Source organism: Ursus americanus, chromosome 1 (genome assembly GCF_024610735.1).
Source record: "Ursus americanus isolate L20-20 chromosome 1, mUrsAme1.1.p, whole genome shotgun sequence".
NCBI classification, from domain to species: domain Eukaryota; kingdom Metazoa; phylum Chordata; class Mammalia; order Carnivora; family Ursidae; genus Ursus; species Ursus americanus.
The window spans coordinates 34946910-34962640 of NC_142127.1; positions in this window are offsets into that span (position 1 = coordinate 34946910).

Sequence of the window (15731 nt, forward strand, 5' to 3'; positions counted from 1 at the left end):
GTTACCACTTTTATAGTAATAATATCCAATACTTATATCATACTTTCTGTGTGCCAAGAACTGTTCCAGGAACATTTAAACTCACTTAGTTGTCATAATAAGGCTTTGGGAAAGGTACTGTCGCATCCATCACCCCATTTTATAGATGACGAAACTGAGACACAGAGAGTTCAGTCGCTTGAATGAAGTCACCCAATAAACAGGAAGTAGAGAAAGACTTGAATCTAGACTATCTAGTCCCCAAGGCCGTACTCTATTAATCTGTGCTCTAGAACACGTGTAAGATCCCTGTTCTATCTGAACTTCAGGCTCCTCATCTCCAGTATGAAAATTACAGAAGGTACTGTAAGGGATTTGTTTGAGGATTAAATAACATCATACAGATTAAAGGTATTTGTTTATTTGTGTTTTAAACATGTTGCACCCTAAAATGAAGGTTTCTATATGGAGACATTTTTGTACTTTGGGCAACAGTTTAAGCTCATAAGATAAATTGCAATCTTGATAGTTTAATATTTACTTTTAATTGTGTCACATCCAAAAAAAAAAGGTTGTCAACACTGAGGTGATTATTTCATCACCTTTTGTGGAAAAGCGAATTTCATCAGAGTGATCACATCTAGACTATCATTTATAAATATTTACTTACATCTTCCCCTTTCATTATAACAATGACTAATCATGCATTTCATCTTGATTATAATGAGTGATTTAAGGAACACCGAATTATTTTACATGATTGAGGGTTCGGATATTCAAGAGAGTTGAAAACTGTCAAAAGAGGCACCTGTGAATAGGCGAGATTAGAAATTGTATTGTTCATGTTTGAAATTGGGGGACTTAAGATATGTGTGTTCTATAAAAATAAGAGATATCTGCCTAAACGTCTCATTCCAGTCCCTTCAACTTTCCATTGTATGAAATATCGAGTACAGATATTCTTGCGTGGTAAGAAAGAAACTTGGGGAGGTGCACATTTTTAGGTGTTACAACCAGCTAATGAGGAGAAATGACTTTGGACCTTATTTGAATTAAACAGTCCCTAAGGCCATAAATGGTAATGACTGTCAAGTTGAGATTAATAATTTTTTGTTTAGATGCTTTAGATTGAGCATGTGATCTATACTGTGTGCCATATTTTTTCATTTTAAAAGGATGACAAATTTATTTTGTTAAACTTACTTGTCTAATGTAGATTTTATCTCAACTCCTCAGTTTATACTAATAGGTCAATTATTTTTTTTTTGAAAGTATTTATTTATTTGACAGAGGGAGAGCACAAACAGGGGGAGTGGTGGGCAGAGGGAGAGGGAGAAGCAGGCTCCCCACAGAGCAAAGAGCCCGACTGGGGCTCCATCCCAGGACCCTGGGATCATGGCCTGAGCTGAAAACAGATACATAGCCGACTGAGCCACCCAGGTGCCCCCTACCAGGTCAATTAGAGTGGTGGTAAGCTGTAGGAGACCTGTCAGAAGATCGGTGAGACACCTTGACTCTGATGAGAGCGATCATGAATGCAGGTGGCAGCAGTTTGCAGAATGCCATGAAATTAATCTGTAATACACTTTACAGGAAATGGTGAGGCAGGCCGTTCACCAGGGCATACTACTATTCCAAAATGACTCATTAGAGAGCAAAGAGTTAAAAATAAGAGCTGTTTTATTAGAATCAATTTCTTCAAAGGTAGAGACAACATTTAAACTGAAAACTTGATACGCTTCTCTTTGTTTGTATTCTCTTCTTATAATTTTGTATTCTCTTTATCCTTCTAGTGCGTGAACACTTCCCTTTTTCCAATATGTATGATTATAAAATATAGAGTTTTTAAGCCTAACAATGTAATTAAGCCATGTTTTCATTCCTATACAAAGATATTTACCTTTTCATATTGAATGGTCACATAATATTTCATGATAATACGATCAAATGCCATTTTCCTGTTAATAACCTTTTAAGTGATCTCTATAGTTTGGCTACTACAAGCAATATGACAGTGAACACTCTTGCATTATTGTGCAACGTGGGACTATTTCTATGATTTCTAAATAATGAAGTTTTGGGGACAAAGACAATGCACATATTAAATTTCCAACATTTTGCTATTTTTTCCTCCAAAAGCCTTAGGCCAATTTATGTAAACAGAAGCAAGTGAATGAGGGGGGCTTTTCCCCCCTGCATGGTACTGACGTTCTCAATCACTTTTAAGAATTTTTAAAAATATGGTTGTATTTCTTTTTAAATTGTCGAGTCCCTCCCTTTACTTGACATTTTTATGCTTAGCACTGTATGATTCTATATTGAGGAATTGGAGTTTCTTCCTAGATAGGTAGTTTCTGAAGGGGGAGGAGAATAGCAGTGGAATCTTCCAAAATGTCAAGTTTGTGGTTTTCAGAAAAAAAAAAAATAAATGTGATAAACAAACTTTGTATATGTTTAGTTATGTTACATGATTGTTGTTGATGATGGAATTTTGATGTGAACGATGTGCAGGATTGTATTTGAAGTGTTATATACTATTGCAATTTAACTCGTCCCTCAAGAAACAGATAAAAAAATAAATTTATATTGAACAAACCATAGATAGTGGTCACATTTATTATTCATATACAAAAAAAGTGAAATAATTACTACTCATTAAAAGGGCAATTTTAAAATTGACCTAATTTTTATACTTATATCTTTATGTATACATATATTATTCCATAGAGACTTTCTTTCCAATTTCCTGAGTGTAGATGATGAAACAACATTTAAATAAAAAGAGGGAGGAAAAGCAGGTTTTTCAGAATACTAAAATTATTTTTAAAGCCCAGAATAGCTTCCAGCCCTAGAAAATTGAGTCATTTGTGTAAAAGATGATTCTCTGGCAATGGTACTTGACTAATATTATAACACTGAAGACCAGTTGATACTGCATAGTGAATACATGTGATAGTGGGTTTCTAAATATGTCCCTGATTTTCCTTGAAAATCACTTTACATTTTAGAAGCACCAGCTATGAATAAATGTTTCTATAATATACTCTTAATTTCAGGTTTTTTGGAATTATTCATCACAACTTGCTAGATAGAAAGTTGTCACAATTGCAAGCTGCTAAACATTACATAAGTTGCTAAATAATTTTATGCTGCATTCTATTAAATAACATTCAAATAAAACGTTGGAACTAAAATATGGAATGTATTGAGTATGTTACATTTCATAAAATATTAAAGTTTTATTTTATAAAATAAAACACTAAATAAAAGCCCCCAAAATATAACAAATAGAGCACTCCCCACAAAAACTATTATCAGTATTCAGTGAAACTTAAATCCAGTATTCTATTTGAGAAGACATAAAACTGTTTACATAAAGAATTGAATTGCCAATGCAGACTCATAAGGATTTCATTTAACCAGAGGAAACAAGCTTTCACTGGTTCTGCATAGTCTACAAGTGTTCAGTGACTAGAATAGTCACCAGCCATGATTCAGTAAATTCTGGATTCCATCAGTGTTTTATTTCTTCTTGAGTCAGTTTTTATAATTTGGATTTCTTAAGGAATTTATCTTTTAATTTATATACATTTTTCATTTCTTGTATAATGTTGTTCATAGTAATATTTTTATATATTTGTAATGTGATTGGTCGTAATGCACCGTTTCCCATTCCTGGAATTGTTTTATGGTGTCTAATTTCCTTTCTTAATCAATTTGTGGATCCTTCATTATATGTGTGTCTCCAGTTTATTATTTTCTACTTTGATCTTTATTATTTCCTTCTCTCCATTTTCTTTGGGTTTATTTGCTCATTCCCACCGCCCTCCCCATTCTTAGAATAAATTCCTTATTAGCTTAAATGTTTTTATTCTTTTAATATATACATTTAGCTTGATAAATTTCCTTCAAAGTAATCTTTCAGCTATATTCCTTGCATTTTATATGATTCAGTTAAAAATATCAAAAATTCTCAGTATGATTTATTGATTCATTTATTTATATTTGTATTTTATTTATTTATTTATTTATTTATTTGGAGCAAGAGAGAGTATGCAGGTAGGGTGGGAAGGAGGTGAGAGAGAGAATCTTAAGCAGGCTCCACACCCAGAGTGGAGCCTTACTTGGGCTCCATCTCTTGACCCTGAGATCATGACCTGAGCCAAAATCAACAGTCAGACATTTAACTGGCTGAGCCACCCAGGTGCCCCTGAGATTTTTCTGTTGATTGCAAAACATCTATCTATTAATTTGGCAAAATGTAACACTTTTATATTTTTGTTTTCCATAATCGCTAGGATTTAGAAGGTGTATTCAGATTTTCTAAATAATTGCATCAAGTTACAAAAAATTCTGTTAAAGTAGGCTAGCCTTATGTAGGTCAGAATCATTCATTGTATGCCCCATTTGTTTTAGAACATTAAATATACCTGGCTCCAGTTATATATGCACTTACTGATTCAGGGCTAACTTGAAATAGTTCCTGCTGATAATCAATTTTCTTGCCTTCCATCTTTTCTGTTCATCAGGTTGCTGAGGTCAACTTTCTTCCTTGGATTTTGATTCTTTAATTTTATTCTTTAAATTTATATTTATTCACAGCTTTTTCATGTGTGTTCCTGAGGAGTATAAAGGAAACCAAAGGCTCTCAGCATAGTTGCAAAACAAGAAAAACCTAATTTGTAAAGCGGTGACGCAGACATATTTTCCAGAATGTCAGTGCAGAGACTTTGCAGGTTTACTACCTGTGCTAAATATGTCTAGAGATGCCAGGGACTTAAAAACATACTTTTAATGACTTATCTTCTGTACTGAGTCAGTTTCCCTAAAAAGAGAGATTGGAGTGAAGATTTGTGTACATGAAAGAGGTTTGCTAAGAGTGCTATTAGACAAAACCTGTATGAGTGAGTGGAGCTGGACAGGATAGAGGAAGCAGCAGTACAAGTCCCTGGTATCAGGTGATTTCAGCCTCCACATATCCCTCAAGGAGCTAGAGCTTACTCTGCAATGCAGATTCTGTCCCAGCTTTAGGTAAGGAAGCTAGACTTTGTAACCCCAACCAGTCTTTCATTGAATGTACACCTGACTGCGTAGCCCGAAGCAAACTCCCAGAGAAGTGGTTCTGATTACCGAAGGACAAGGCTTTGGAGAAGTTGTAGGTGTGAGCCTTAAGCAACACTCTTGTCTGCTGAGGGAGGGTCACACTGAACAAGTACAAGCAATTCCAGGGCATGTGCTTAGGTGCCATCCTTGTTATAGGTTTAGAACCTCGAGAGCTCTCTCTTCTAAACCAGTGCTTATAATAAATCCCTATCTCATTGGTGACCATACCTTCTTATTGTAGATAATATTCCTTTTTTGTATTAGAATGGTTTACAAGAAAGTCACTAATCTGTAACTATACATAAATTTAGAAAGATGTTCTTTTGCTTTTCACATGAGCTTAAAAAATATATCTGGGGATCAAATATTTTTAAAGGAAGACACATTGAAATGATAATGTAATTATAGGGCATTAATGGAATTAGGGAATTCAAAAGACACTGGCTAGCCATTTACCAAAGCTGTTTTCCTGTTCTTTCTTGTCTTCTTAGACTATTTCCCAGCCTACCTCTATTGGGAGGGTCAGGTGACTGAGTTATGGCCAATAGAATGTGCATGGAGGTGGCGTACATGGCTACCAAGTCTGGTCTGTAAAAATCTCCCATTCTGTCCTTCAGACTCTATTATTCTTTGCGTGCTGATTGGATATCAATGCACAAGGTGATCTTGTGGGAGGTGTATTCAAAACTGCAGAGTCTGCATCAATTTGAGCTCCTGAATCACTAAATAGAGCATATTTCTTCCTTTGCCTTTAAATAAGCAAGAAATAAACCTCAATAATCTTAGGCTATGGAGATTTGAGAGTTTAGTTAATGCAGTAGCTAAGGGTTACCATATTGAACATACAAACATATTTTCAACAACATACATATTATAAAAATTGTTGAACATATTTAAGTGTGTAACAATAAACTAAGATTAAAATCTTTTCTCATTCTGTCCTTATTAGAAATCTACTTTAGATATATTTTTTTAAAGATTTTATTTATTTATTAGAGAGAGAGACAGCCAGCGAGAGAGGGAACACAAGCAGGGGGAGTGGGAGAGGAAGAAGCAGGCTCCCAGTGGAGGAGCCTAATGTGGGACTCGATCCCACAACACCGGGATCATGCCCTGAGCCGAAGGCAGACGCTTAACGACTGAGCCACCCAGGCGCCCCTACTTAAGATATTTTTTAACAGTAAGCACTATTACTTAATATCTTGAAGCCAAAATCTACTTCGGCCTTATATATTCTGCCTAGTCCTTAACCTAATTATTGGCGATGAAAAAAACAAGGAGTACTTTTAGAGGATATAGGATAGAAATATTTTAAGGTTCTGAGGATACCTATAAAATTTCCCAAGAATTTTTTAAAAATTTACTGTACTTTGACTTTTTTTCTAATAAGGGTGGTTTATAATAGCAAATGACCCTAGGCCACAGTTGATATTAGATCATTCACTTTTCTACTCTTATCTAACCAGGCTACAAACCAGCTCCTCAGGGAAAATCAGAAAAATATCCATTCTTTCAGTTATAAATTTGATTATTGTGAACTCAGCAGGTACTTAGGTCACATTTTATTTGGAACGATGAGAGGGAAACATGTTTGCTCTGACCCAATATTTTATATTCCTGATATTCCTCCAAACCAAATAATTTTCAAAAAGGTAGAGTCTCCAGAAACATATAAAAATCAGACAGTTAACCAGAAACTCAGTAACATCCATGGTCACAATATCTTGGTTTACCAGAAAGAATATCATCAAAGAACAGGAGATAAAATTCCAAGATGTTTTGAGAAAGAGAAGGTCTGTGTTGGATTTCTTTTTGTTGATATCCTAGAAATAAGAGTGTTGCTTGTAAATAAACATGCCACTTGTGTCCTAATGGTGGAAAGGAATGGGCAGGATTTCAATGGGCTCTTTTACATGAGATCATGCCTGCTTTCTTACTGAGTGCCTTTTAAGAATCTTACTCTGAGCCTTCTCTCAGAGACAAAGTGCATTTCTCATTGAGAGCTCCTGGGCCCTTCATTCCAGAATTTTCTTGCCTTTAGTAAGGCAACAAGGTAGAGAGGGGGAAATCATTTGAGATAAATAGTTATGAGAACACTGGTATAGACAGGGGCCTCCTTGTTTCTTTGTGGAGCTATTAACCACCTGAGCAACTCACAGTCTTATAACCACAGAGAGACAAAACTATTTTGGAGCTGAATGTTCCAGGCAGTCCCCCCTCAGGTGGCCAAGCCAGATGCAGAAAGGGCAGTAAAACCTCTCCTATGCAGCTTATCCAGACTTGTGTCCCAGAATAGCTGGTTTCTCACAGTAGCAAATAGAAACCTTGATCACAAAGTTTTACCTCTTTCATCTTGGTTGGTTCTCTCCCTGCCCCATCTAAATCCTTGCAAACATAAAACAGGAGGGTATGAGATTACGCATAGTAAATCCAGCCCTGTCTGGTCAGAATTTCCCTCTTTAGGTCATCCCACCAGCCCTGTGCCTGAGCAGTCTGTTTTAAGACTTTACTGTATGTTATTTGTGCTGTTTAGTTTTATTTTTAATTCAGAAATAGCTTCATGGGACTCAGTGTGGTTCAGAACATGCTATTCCAAAATATGGTACCTTGGCTTAAGGTATAGCTCAAGCTATAGGAATTTGAGAAATGGTGTGTGAAAGAAGGACTTGTTGATCTTCCCCTGAAGCAAGTAAAAACACCCTCTTGTGAGATGTACCCTTCCTATACCCAGAGGAATGGAGCAAGCGTCCTTATGTCCAAACACAAAGAGACAGTGAGAAGGTATCTAAATGAACAGACCTTGCTAATCCTCCCCCAGTTTGCTATAACCCTAGCTCACCTTTATCCTTTCACATCTTTCCACAATTTTCTACGCTTCATCAAACCTAGCATAAAAGCGCTCAGGTTTAACCATTTCTGAGTCTGCATTTCCTTATGAAGTCTTCTGTGTCACGTAAGACTTAAAGTCAATAAATTATATGCTTTTCTCTTGTTAATCTGTCTTTTGTTACAAGGGTGCCAGTCAAGAATTTAGAGGGGTAGAGGAAAAAGATATTATTTCCTCTCTTACAAACTTGTTCTTCCTATCCTGGTTGCTTGTAGAACCATAGGCATGGCTTGGGGCAGAAAGGTATTTGTAGATTTTGAGACGCAAAGCTCAATATTGGTTACCATCTGCATCCAAAAGAGTAAAAACTTTCTCTTATACTATTTGTTCTTACCATTTCCTAGCTTAGCACTTCACATTTTAAATGGAAAAATTCCAAAGAAAAGAAAATACCTAAAAAGTAATTACTACAATGTATGTGACAAGAAGGAAACCTATCAGCAGAAAGTAGATTTATATTTATATGTCTACCTTCTGAGTGACATCTGCATTAAAAGAAGTGGGAGAGGAGAGACGCTTTGATTATATAAGGGAAAGCTCACAGTGTTTTTAATTAAGAGAAAAGACTGACAAAAGAGCAGAAGGGAAACATTTTTTTTGAAGTATCGAAGTTATTGATGAGAATAGAAAGTAGTCTGTGTATGCCCCATTAAATCATTTTTTTCACTCCAACTCTATTTATATTACAGCTGTCAGAGTAGGTGCAGGTTTTCAAGCAAATAAACCCATAGAAATGTATTCAATCATGCCCTATCTCACCATTTATTTCTCTTTCAAGTGCAGGCTTTTAACTTGTTCCCAACTTGCACCCTGCCTTTTAATACTTAAACATGGCCTTTCTTTCTTTCTTTTTCTTTCTTTCTTTCTTTCTTTCTTTCTTTCTTTCTTTCTTTCTTTCTTTCTTTCCTTCCTTCCTTCCTTCCTTCCTTCCTTCCTTCCTTCCTTCCTCCTTTCCTTTCCTTTCCTTTCCTTTCCTTTCCTTTCCTTTCCTTTCCTTTCCTTTCCTTTCCTTTCCTTTCCTTTCCTTTCCTTTCCTTTCCTTTCCTTTCCTTCCGTCCTTCCTTCCTGAGAGAGAAAGAGAGACACATGCACGGGGGTGAGGGATGGGAGGGGAAGAGGAAGAAGGAGAAGAGAGAGTAAAGTATTCTCTAGGAATTGATGAATATTTTAATCTTAAGTAGGCTCCACGCCCAGGGGCGCCTGGGTGGCACAGGCGTTAAGCGTTTGCCTTCGGCTCAGGGCCTGATTCCAGCTTGCTGGGATTGAACCCTGCGTCAGGCTTCTCTGCTAGGAGCCTGCTTCTTCCTCTCCCACTCCCCCTGCTTGTGTTCCCTCTCTCGCTGGCTGTCTCTGTCAAGTAAATAAATAAAATCTTTAAAAAAAAAAAAAAAGTAGGCTCCACGCCCAGAGTGGAGTCCAACATGGGGCTCAATCTCATGACCCTGAGATCATGACCTGAGTGGAAACCAAGAGTCAGATGTTTAACCAACTGAGCCACCCAGGTTCCCCTAAACATGGTATTTCTAGCAAACCTAGTGTCAGTCTCCTTGAAAGTCCATTTCCATTTCTTCAGTGACTATTTGTCTCCTTCAGTCCCCTATCTACTTGCAGAGATTATAAATTAAAACTCCAAAGATTAAGCAAGTTACAAAGTTATTAACAAAAAGACATGGTACCAGAATATATTAAGAATTTAGTGAAGTACAAATGCTTTCCCAGGATATGGTATAATCAAGTAAATATTGCAAATGGTAAAAGCCTAACAGAAATCTGTATATTTATTTCATTGTGTAGATGTCAATATGATATTTATTAGTATATATGAGATGGTGTTTTGGGATCTTTTCTAAAGCAGCAAGTGATCAATATCCATAGATATCTCTGCTATTTCCTTATTGACGGGCAATCTGATATTTAACTAAACTAGCTTAAACTGAAATGAATTTCAATTGTACAAATACCCTTTGTGAGCTTGAGCAGATTGCAGTTTTAAAATTCAGTAGGCTATGGTACATCAGATATTACCATACTAAGAAAGGAGACTGATTTCTTAATCAATTGTCACAAAAGAAAGAAAAAGAGCAAAGAGAAAACCTTGGGCTTGCTAACTGCAGACTTGAAGTATTTGTTGCAACATAACAGCAGCAGCAATCAGAAGATCGACCTCTGACTTATAAAAATGTATTGGGAGCTAACTAAACAAATTATTAGGCTTCATTGGACAATTCCTAGAGAATACTTTAAGCTAAAATAATAATTTTTCTATGGCAAAAAGATGAGGGATTTGGCATTTACTCAGTTATTGACTTACTCATGGGTGCTTTCCTCTATCTCTTCATTAATAGACCCATATTAAGCACCAGTCTCTGGAAGCAGAAACAAGGTAAAAGCAGATTACTGGAGTGATCAGATTGCTAGCACCTAGATTGGTGGGAATCATATAATAATCACATGAGACAGGATAACTTTGTTTTAATTTGCAAAACAGTAGCTATGAATTGCTTTTCATTGAACATGTTTGTAGATAAACTGATATCATTTTAAATAGAGATGTGTCAGAACATGATTAGTTTTGTCAAGTTTTAAAATTTTATATTTCATGTGGAAAGAGATTGTTTCTAATATCTGCTCAGAACACTCAAAGCACCAGATGACATCACCCTTGCCCAGGCCCCCAAAAGTGCAGATTAAAACACCGTAAGTAGTAAAATACTTGGGTTTTTCTTTTTCTTTCCCTGATGTAATGAGCATCCTAAGAATCTTGAATGGTGCTATTTTCAGGAGACTGCATATGTGTGCCTCCTTGAAATCTCATCATCTCTCATGTGATCTTTACCATAATAATATTTTTAGAGCATTTTGCTATTTTTCAAGTCAATGTGTTTCTTCTTTACAGCTTTCCTGAAGTCTTGTCAGATTTTCCCAGCATGATCAACTTGCTCAATATTCAGATGAGTAGGTGGAGATCCTTGCTGCCCAAATTCTCCTATGTGCGTAGCATACATAAATAGTAGCTCTCATTAACGGCTTCACTGCTACCTCACTTGTTCATATGAACCATCAGGAAAGCGAGCAACTCTGTTCTCAAAAATGATTCCACTGACAGCTCTAGGGATATTAGAAAGCATTACCCAGTATGACTTCAGGAAGGGGAGAGACTTTATAATATATGTATTTCCTTCTTTATTTCCCAAGCCATAAATCTATGACATGTGTCTACCTGATATTTGATTTTTACTGCATTGGAAAACTTCAATAATTAACAATTTTTTTTATTTCTTCCAGCACATTCTGTTTGAAAATGAAATACACTTTATCAAATTCTATTTTCATATTGTTTTCACACTTAATGAAACAAAAGCTTGGTAACTCTATCTTTTTTTCATTCTTCTTTTTTGTTTTTCTTCTTTATTCACCTCTAGGATGTTATAATCCTCTGTAGTTTTTAATTTGCAAATGTTAAAAGATAAACCAAGGCATATTTAAAAATTTAAGACCATATTTATTTTTTTAAAAGATTTTATTTATTCATTTATTCCAGGAGAGAGAGAGAGAGAGAGAGAGAGGACAAGCTGGGGGAGGAGCAAGGGGAGAGGGACAAGCAGACTCCACGCTGAGCATAGAACTAGATGAGGGGCTCGATCCCAGGACCCTGAGATAGTGACCTGAATCAAAATCAAGAGTCAGAAACCCCACTGACACTTAACCGACTGAGCCACTCAAGTGGCCCCCAAATTTTAAGACTTTAATTGAGTAAAACTCTGTTCTAATTGGATAGGTCACACTGGGATAGGTTAGGAGCGTTCTATCTACATACAGGAGCTGAGGAGAAACTTTAATAGGATATGGGAGCAAAACAAGGAGGTTATTTGAATAGCTGCAGCTTATGTGTTTTTCCTTATTTGGAGAAATGTAGTTGGCTGTGCTGTTTGTAATCGGTTGTTCTTCAGTTTTGATCTTTTTAACTTGAGGCCTTTACAGCATTGGGTTTTGGGTTGCTTACATAGGCCACGAAAGCACTGAAGTCACTTCTGTCTGATGGGCTCTTTGTTTAATTAATTTAACACAAGGCATTTATTTCCCTATCTTTTCCAAGTGCATTGTATCTTATGCTACCTTTATGAATTGTGATAGTCCGGTATCATTGATGGGGCAGCTAATCCCTGATCTATCTGGCTGTTCTAACACCTCCACTGCTCACCCAGAAATGCTTATACGGCCATAATAATGTAGTCACTTTTGTGTTCTTAAGCAATATGATGGCAAAACAAGCACTTGGTAGATCAGCATGATTCTTGAAAAATAAATCAACAAATTACTTGGGTTTAGTGCCCAGGGAATTAAATATTTAATTATTTAACATCTTGCTTTTGTCCCCTTGAGCTTATATTTTTGTCCATGTCTTCACATGTGACTTCAAGCCGTCTCTTGACTACCGCCATGAGGTATGGCTCTACACTCCATTGTCATTTGACTTTCTAAAATAATGGCTGTCGTCCTCTTACCAGGATAAAAAAAAAAATTAGCTTTTAAATATTGAGATACACCTGACTTTAAACAAGACATAGCAATGATAGTTGTAACTATTCAAGTAATGCAGCAAGCCAACCATATCCTTGTCATCTAAGTCAACATGTTTAAAGAGGAAAAGGATAGTAATTTTGAATCTATCTGTATGGTAACTATGTTCTTTTTTATTTTTTTAACCTTTTTGCTTTGATGTGAGCTTAGTATGTTTTTCAGTAAAACCCAGGATCTCTTTTACCTGTTACAAGTCAGCATGTCTTACTGAACCACACAAAGCTTTTGTAAGAATTGTAAGGCTAGAGAGCCAAACCTTTGACTCTATACTTGCATAACTTTCTGCCAGAAATTCTGCCTTCTGGTAAAAACATCATTTGAAAAGGCAGTTAGTGCTCAAATCAGGTTTGTCTCAACACTCATTAGATGAAGGAGATTTGTGAGAACACCTGAAAGAATAAATAATATGAAAAAAAAAAACCCTCAGTAGCTTAGAAAATAAGGAAAATTAGTGATTATAAAGTATCACCTCTGTTTTTAAGAATAAAAGACTATTATTCATGTTAAATGTGGTTTCCATACTCTGTGAAAGCATTAAAAAGTTCAACATTTTTATTTAAGTTTTTATGTTCTACTTATATTATTTCCAAGTTAAAAGCCTAAAGAAAGCCTTTTAAGACAAAGCATGCATACAATTGACCTTAAAGGTAATTATTGCAGGTAAGAAACAAAAACTGATATTTTTTGGAGAATTTGAATGGTTTTGCCCTCTGATAGCTTATAATAAGATGTCAGAATTAAAACAATAATATTTTTTAAAAATTAAAAAATATATATTTATTTTATTTTAATTCCAGTAGAGTTAACATACCAGGTTATATTAGTTTCAGGTGTAAAATATAGTGATTCAGCAATTCTATACATTGCTCAGTGCTCATCATGATAACTGTACTCTTAATCCCCCTCACCTATTTCACCCATCCCTTCACCCACCTATCCTCTGGTATCCATGACTGTTTTTTGGTTTGTCTTTCTTTTTCTTTGTTCATTTGTTTTGTTTCATAAGTTCCACATCTGAGTGAAATCATACGGCATTTGTCCTTCTCTGACTGACTTATTTCGCTTAGCATTACACTCTCTAGTTCAATCCACGTTGTCGCAAATGGCAAGATTTCATCCCTTTTTACGGTTGAATAATATTCCACTGTATATATTTACCACATATTCCTTATCCATTCCTCTATAGATGAATGCTTGAGCTGCTTTCATAATTTGGCTATTGTAAAAAATACTACAATAAACATAAGGGAGCATATATCTCTTCAAATTAGTGTTTTCATATTCTTTGTGTAAATAGTAGTGCGATTATTGGATTATATGGTTTTTAAATTTTTGAGGAACCTCCATACTGTTTTCCACAGTAGCTCTATCAATCTGCATTTCCGCCAACAGTGCACAAGGGTTTCTTTTTCTCCATATCCTGGCCAACACTTGTTTCTTCTATTTTTGATTTTAGCCATTTGACAGGTATGTGGTGATCATCTCATTATGGTTTTGATTTGCATTTCTCTGATGATGAGTGATGTTGAGCATCTTTTCGTGTGTCCGTTGGCCATCTGTATGTCTTCATTGCAGAAATGTCTGTTCATGTCTTCTGCCCATTTTTAAATTGGTTTGTTCATTTTGGGGGGTTTTGAGTTGTGTAAGTTCTTTATATATTTTGGATACTAACCCTCTATCAGATATGTCTTTTGGAAATGTCTTCTCCCATTCTGTAGGTTGTCCTTTAGTTTTGTTGGGTGTTTCCTTTGCTGTGTAGAAGCTTTTATTTTGTTGTAGTCCCAATAGTTTATTTTTGCTTTTCTTCCCTTCCCTCAGGACATATCTAGAAAGATGTTTTTGCAACCAAGGTCAGAAAAATTACTTCCTGGGGTCTCTTCTGGGATTGTTATGGTTTCAGGTCTCACATTTAGGTCCTTAATCCATTTTGAGTTTATTTTTGTGTATGGTGTAAGAAAGTCATCCAGTTTCATTCTTTTGCAGGTAGCTGTCCACATTTTCCAACACCATTTATCAAAGAGACTTTTTCCCATTGCATATTCTTGCCTTCTTTGTTCGAATTGATTGACCATATAATTGTGGGTTTATTTCTGAGCTCTCCTCTATTTTGTTCTACTGATCTATGTGTCTGTTTTTGTGCCAGTATCATACTGTTTTGATTACTACAGCTTTGTAATATAACTTAAAGTCTGAAATTGTGGTACTACCAGTTTTGTTTTTCTTTTTCCAGATGCTTTGGTGATTTAGGGTCTTTTGTGGTTCCATACAAATTTTAGGATTGTCAGTTCTATTCTGTGAAAAATGCTGTTGGTATTTTGATAGGGATTGCATTAAATGTATAGATTACTTTGGGTAGTATAGACATTTTAACAATATTTGTTTTTCCAATCCATGAGCATGGAATATCTTTCCATTTATTGTGTGGTCTTCAATTTCTTTCATGAGTATTTCATAGTTTTCAGAGCACAGGTCTTTCATCTCTTTGGTTAAGTTCATTCCTAGGTATTTTGTTCTTTGTATTGTAATTGTAAATGGGATTATTTTCTTAATTTCTCTTTCTGTTGTCTCATTAAAGTATATAGAAATGCAACAGATTTCTGTATATTGATTTTATACCCTGCGACCTTACTGAATTCATTTATCAGTTCTAGTAGTTTTTTGTGGCATCTTTAGTTTTTTCTATATAGAGTATCATGTCATCTGCAAACAGTGAAAGTTTTACTTCTTCCTTACCAATTCGGATGCATTTTATTTCTTTTTGTTGTCTGATTGCTTTGGCTAGTAATTTCAGTACTATGTTGAATAAAAGTGGTGACAGTGGACATACTTGTCTTATTCTTGATCTTAGGGGAAAAGCTCTCAGTTTTTCACCATTGCATATGATGTTAACTGTGTAAATAAATGATATTTTTAAAGATTCTAAAAGAGTACACTCAATTCTATTGGTAACTGTAAGGAAAAAAACTATTCAACATATTTAATCTTCATATTTAAGCTGCCCTCAATCAGTATGTTCCTAAATCAGGAAGTAGTTTGGAAAGGCCAGTGCATCACAGTTTCAGTTTACATAATACTCTTATACACTTCCAGTAGAATGCTAAGGTCCAGTTCTTCTAAGCATGCTCCAAAAATCTGTTTAAGAATATTATTCGTTCATTCATTCATTCATTCATTCAATAAA